At 40.3% G+C, this 6,247-nt stretch overlaps 1 non-coding gene across 1 annotated transcript; it reads left to right on the forward strand.

Moving 5' to 3' along the window:
- The first annotated feature begins 1,581 nt into the window (after nt 1-1,581).
- On the forward strand, nt 1,582-1,689 carry LOC130977558 (small nucleolar RNA R71). Its single transcript, XR_009085245.1, has one exon. It is a non-coding gene; the product is annotated as a small nucleolar RNA R71 (small nucleolar RNA).
- Nucleotides 1,690-6,247: the final 4,558 nt, after the last annotated feature.

A 6,247-nucleotide genomic window follows, 5' to 3' on the forward strand; every position in this document is an offset into this window, starting at 1 on the left:
CTTAGAGTTTGACTGTGGGGGCTCTGTTTGTCTCTGATTTGAGAGAAGCTCTTCATGCTTCTTCTCCATGGTGACAGAGGGATATCCTTGAGCCTTAAACACCAAGGATTTTTCATTCACTTGAATGATCAGTTCACCTCCATCAACATCAATCACAGCCTTTGCTGTGGCTAGGAAGGGTCTGCCAAGGATGATGGACTCATCCATGCACTTCCCAGTCTCTAGGACTATGAAATCAGTAGGGATGTAATGGTCTTCAACTTTTACCAAAACATTCTCTACAAGTCCATGAGCTTGTTTTCTTGAGTTGTCTGCCATCTCTAGTGAGATTCTTGCAGCTTGTACCTCAAAGATCCCTAGCTTCTCCATTACAGAGAGAGGCATGAGGTTCACACTTGACCCTAAGTCACACAGAGCCTTCTTGAAGGTCATGGTGCCCATGGTACAAGGTATTGAAAACTTCCCAGGATCTTGTCTCTTTTGAGGTAATTTCTGCCTAGACAAGTCATCCAGTTCTTTGGTGAGCAAAGGGGGTTCATCCTCCCAAGTCTCATTTCCAAATAACTTGTCATTTAGCTTCATGATTGCTCCAAGGTATTTAGCAACTTGCTCTTCAGTGACATACTCATCCTCTTCAGAGGAAGAATACTCATCAGAGCTCATGAATGGCAGAAGTAGGTCCAATGGAATCTCTATGGTCTCATTTTGAGCCTCAGATTCCCATGGTTCCTCATTAGGGAACTCAGAGGAGGTTGGTGCACGCCCATTGAGGTCTTCCTCAGTGGCGTTCACTTCCTCTCCCTCCTCTCCAAATTCGGCCATGTTGATGGCCTTGCACTCTCCTTTTGGATTTTCTTCTATATTGCTTGGGAGAGTACTAGGAGGGAGTTCAGTAACTTTCTTGCTCAGTTGTCCCACTTGTGCTTTCAAATTCCTAATGGAAGACCTTGTTTCAGTCATGAAACTTTGAGTGGTTTTGATTAGATCAGAGACCATGGTTGCTAAGTCAGAGGGGTTCTGCTTAGAATTCTCTGTCTGTTGTTGAGAAGATGATGGAAAAGGCTTGCCATTGCTAAACCTGTTTCTTCCACCATTGTTGTTGTTGAAACCTTGTTGAGGTTTCTCTTGATTCTTCCATGAGAAATTTGGGTGATTTCTCCATGAAGAATTATAGGTGTTTCCATAGGGTTCTCCTAGGTAATTCACCTCTTCCATTGAAGGGTTCTCAGGATCATAAGCTTCTTCCTCAGATGAAGCATCCTTAGTACTGCTTGGTGCATTTTGCATTCCAGACAGACTTTGAGAAATCAAATTGACTTGTTGAGTCAATATCTTGTTCTGAGGCAGTATGGCATTCAGAGCATCAATCTCAAGAACTCCTTTCTTCTGACTAGTCCCATGGTTCACAGGATTCCTTTCAGAAGTGTACATGAATTGGTTATTTGCAACCATCTCAATTAGTTCCTGAGCCTCTGTAGGCGTCTTCTTCAGATGAAGAGATCCTCCAGCAGAGCTATCCAAAGACATCTTGGATAGTTCCGAGAGACCATCATAGAAAATACCTATGATGCTCCATTCAGAAAGCATGTCTGAGGGACATTTTCTGATTAATTGTTTGTATCTTTCCCAAGCTTCATAGAGGGATTCTCCATCCTTCTGTCTGAAGGTTTGGACTTCCACTCTAAGCTTACTCCATTTTTGAGGTGGAAAGAACTTTGCCAAGAAGGCATTGACTAGCTTTTCCCAAGAGTCCAGGCTATCTTTAGGTTGTGAGTCCAACCATATTCTAGCTCTGTCTCTTACAGCAAAAGGGAATAGCATCAGTCTGTAGACCTCAGGGTCAACCCCATTAGTCTTGACTGTGTCACAGATTTGCAAGAACTCAGCTAAAAACTGATGAGGATCTTCCATTGGAAGTCCATGGAACTTGCAATTCTGTTGCATTAGAGAAACTAATTGAGGCTTAAGCTCAAAGTTGTTTGCTCCAATGGCAGGGATAGAGATGCTTCTCCCATAAAAATTGGGAGTAGGTGCAGTAAAGTCACCCAGCACCTTCCTTGCATTGTTGGCATTGTTGTTGATTTCGGCTGCCATGTCTTCTTCTTCTTTGAAGAATTCGGTTAGGTCCTCAACAAAGAGTTGTGCCTTAGCTTCTCTTAGCTTTCGCTTCAAGGTTCTTTCAGGTTCAGGGTCAGCTTCAACAAGAATGCCTTTGTCTCTGCTCCTGCTCATATGAAAGAGAAGAGAACAAGAAAATGTGGAATTCTCTATGTCACAGTATAGAGATTCCTTGAGGTGTCAGAGGAAAAGAAGAATAGAAGAAAGAGGTAGAAGAATTCGAACTTGATTAGATAGAGTTCGAATTGTGCATTAAGAAGGAGTAGTACTCCATAAATAGAAGGATGTGGGAGGAAGGGAAGAGAATTTTCGAAAATTCAATTAAAAAGATTTTGAAAACATTTTGAAAAATTGACAATTTTCGAAAATTCAAAGTGAAAAAGAAATCAAGTGATTTTTGAAAAAGATTTTGAAATTAGAAATCAAGAAGATTTGATTGAAAACTATTTTGAAAAAGATGTGGTTAAGAAGATATGATTGGTTTTAAAAAGATGTGATTGAAAAGATATGATTTGAAAAACATTTTAAAAAAGATTTGATTTGAAAACAATTTTAAAAGATATGATTTTAAAAAATTAATGACTTGCCTAACAAGAAAAGATATGATTCAAACATTAAACCTTTCTCAACAGAAAAGGCAGTATACTTGAAATGTTCAATCAAATCATTTAATTGTTAGCAAGTATCTTTGAAAAGGAAAGAAATTGATTTTGAAAACAATTGATTGAAAAGATTTGATTTGAAAAAGATTTGATTTTGAAAAACTTTGAAAACTTGAAAAAAAATTGATTTTGAAAACAAAATCTTCCCCCTTTGCCATCCTGGCGTTAAACGCCCAGAATGGTATCCATTCTGGCGTTTAACGCCCAAAATGCACCCTTTTTGGGCGTTAAACGCCCAACCAGGTACCCTGGCTGGCGTTTAAACGCCAGTCTGTCCTTCTTCACTGGGCGTTTTGAACGCCCAGCTTTTTCTGTATAATTCCTCTGCAGTATGTTCTGAATCTTCAATTCTTTGTATTATTGACTTGAAAAGACACAAATTAAAAATATTTTTGGATTTTTAATAATCAAAATGCAACAAGAATCAAATAACAATGCATGCAAGACACCAAACTTAGCAGTTTGTATACTACTGACACTATATGAGACACATAAACACTCAAGTCAAAAGAATTCAAAGATCAGAGTAAGAAATCATCAAGAATTACTTGAAGATCCTTAAGACACATGAATGAATGTATGCAATTGACACCAAACTTAAGATGAGACACTAGACTCAAGCAAGAAACATCAAATATTTTTGGTTTTTATGATTTTGTGAATTTTTTTTTGTGATTTTCGAAAATTAAGTGGAAAGAAAGATATCAAAATCCTTAATGAGAATTCCAGGAATCAGTGCAATGCTAGTCTAAGACTCCGGTCCAGGAATTAGACATGGCTTCACAGTCAGCCAAGCTTTCAAAGAAAGCTTCGGTCCAAAACACTAGACATGGCCAAAGGCCAGCCAAGCCTTAGCAGATCACTGCTCCAAAAGCAAGATTGATAAAAAATCAACAAGCTTCTGTGATGATAAGTTGAAACATCGGTCCAATGAGATTAGACATGGCTTCTCAGCCAGCCAGATTTCAACAAATCATCATGAAACTCTAGAATTCATCTTCAAGAATTTCGAAAAAAATAAATACCTAATCTAAGCAACAAGATGAACCGTCAGTTGTCCATACACAAATAATCCCCGGCAACGGCGCCAAAAACTTGGTGCACGAAATTGTGATCACTACTTTGTCCATATTCAATTAATCCCCGGTAATGGCTCCAAAGACTTGGTGCTCAATACCATGGCATAAACACAACTTCACACAACTAACCAGCAAGTGCACTGGGTCGTCCAAGTAATAAACCTTACGTGAATAAGGGTTGATCCCACCGAGATTGTTGCTATGAAGCAAGCTATGGTCACCTTGTAAATCTCAGTCAGGCAGACTCAAATGGGTATAGTGATAAACGAATAAAGCATAAAGATAAAGATAGAGATACTTATGTATGTCATTGGTGAGAGCTTCAGATAAGCGTATGAAGATGCCTTCCCTTCCGTCTCTCTGCTTTCCTACAGTCTTCATCCAATCCTTCTTACTCCTTTCCATGGCAAGCTCGTGTAGGGTTTCACCGTTGTCAGTGGCTACCTCCCATCCTCTCAGTGAAAATATTCCCATGCTCTGTCACAGCATATGGCTAATCAGCTGTCGGTTCTCGGTCAGGCCGGAATAAAATCCATCGATCCTTTTGCGTCTGTCACTAACGCCCCGCCTGCTAGGAGTTTGAAGCACGTCACAGTCATTCAATCATTGAATCCTACTCAGAATACCACAGACAAGGTTAGACCTTCCGGATTCTCTTGAATGCCGCCATCAGTTCTTGCCTATACCACGAAGACTCTGATCTCACGGAATGGCTGGCTCGTTTGTCAGGCGAGCACTCGGTTGTCAGGCGATCAACCATGCATCGTGTATCAGGAATCCAATAGATATTCACTAAGCCTCAAATGCTTGTAGAACAAGAGTGGTTGTCAGTCACCTTGTTCATGAGTGAGAATGATGATGAGTGTCACGGATCATCACCTTCATCAAGTTGAAGAACAAGTGATATCTTGGACAAAGAACAAGCGGAATTGAATAGAAGAACAATAGTAATTGCATTAATACTCGAGGTACAGTAGAGCTCCACACCTTAATCTATGGTGTGTAGAAACTCCACCGTTGAAAATACATAAGAACAAGGTCTAGGCATGGCCGTGAGGCCAGCCTCCCAAATGATCTAAGATAGCATAAAACTCAAAGATAGCTACCAAGATGTTAAATACAATAGTAAAAGGTCCTACTTATAGAAAACTAGTAGCCTAAGGTGTACAAAGATGAGTAAATGACATAAAAAATCCACTTCCGGGCCCACTTGGTGTGTGCTTCGGCTGAGCAATGAAGCATTTTCGTGTAGAGACTCTTCTTGGAGTTAAACGCCAGCTTTTATGCCAGTTTGGGCGTTTAACTCCCATTTAGGTGCCAGTTCCGGCGTTTAACGCTGGAATTTCTTGAGGTGACTTTGAACGCCGGTTTGGGCCATCAAATCTTGGGCAAAGTATGGACTATCATATATTGCTGGAAAGCCCAGGATGTCTACTTTCCAACGCCGTTGAGAGCGCGCCAATTGGGCTTCTGTAGCTCCAGAAAATCCACTTTGAGTGCAGGGAGGTCAGAATCCAACAGCATCTGCAGTCCTTTTGAGTCTCTGGATCAGATTTTTGCTCAGATCCCTCAATTTCAGCCAGAAAATACCTGAAATTACAGAAAAACACACAAACTCATAGTAAAGTCTAGAAAAGTGAATTTTAACTAAAAACTAATATAAATATACTAAAAACTAACTAGATCATACTAAAAACATACTAAAAACAATGCCAAAAAGCGTACAAATTATCCGCTCATCTGTTGCCTCCCAATAAGCGCTCCTTTAATGTCACTAGCTTGACAGTGGGCTCTCATGGCGCCTCGCAGGTGATCAGGTCAATGTTGTAGACTGCCAACACCAAACTTAGAGTTTGGCTGTAGCCTCCCAACACCAAACTTAGAGTTTGATTGTGGGAGCTCTGTTTGACTCTGTACTGAGAGAAGCTTTTCATGCTTCCTCTCTATTGTTAAAGAAGAACACCCTTGGGTCTTAAACACAAGGTAGTCCCTATTCAATTGAAGGACTAATTCTCCTCTGTTAACATCTATCACAGCTCCTACTATGGCTAGGAAAAGTCTTCCAAGGATGATGCATTTATCCTCCTCCTTCCTAGTGTCTAAGATTATGAAATCAGCATGGATGTAAAGGAGTTCAACCTTCACTAACACGTCCTCTACCAATCCATAAGATTGTCTTACTGACTTGTCTGCCATTTGCAATGAGAATATGGCAGGTTGTACGTCAATGATCCCCAGCTTATCCATTACAGAGAGTGGCATAAGATTTATGCCTGACCCTAGGTCACACAGAGCCTTCTTAAAGGTCATGGTGCCTATGGTACAGGGTATTAAGAATTTGCCAGGATCTTGTCTCTTTTGAGGTAAAGTTTGCTGAACCCATGTATC

This window comes from Arachis stenosperma, chromosome 4, assembly GCF_014773155.1.
Source record: "Arachis stenosperma cultivar V10309 chromosome 4, arast.V10309.gnm1.PFL2, whole genome shotgun sequence".
In the NCBI taxonomy this organism is placed as follows: domain Eukaryota; kingdom Viridiplantae; phylum Streptophyta; class Magnoliopsida; order Fabales; family Fabaceae; genus Arachis; species Arachis stenosperma.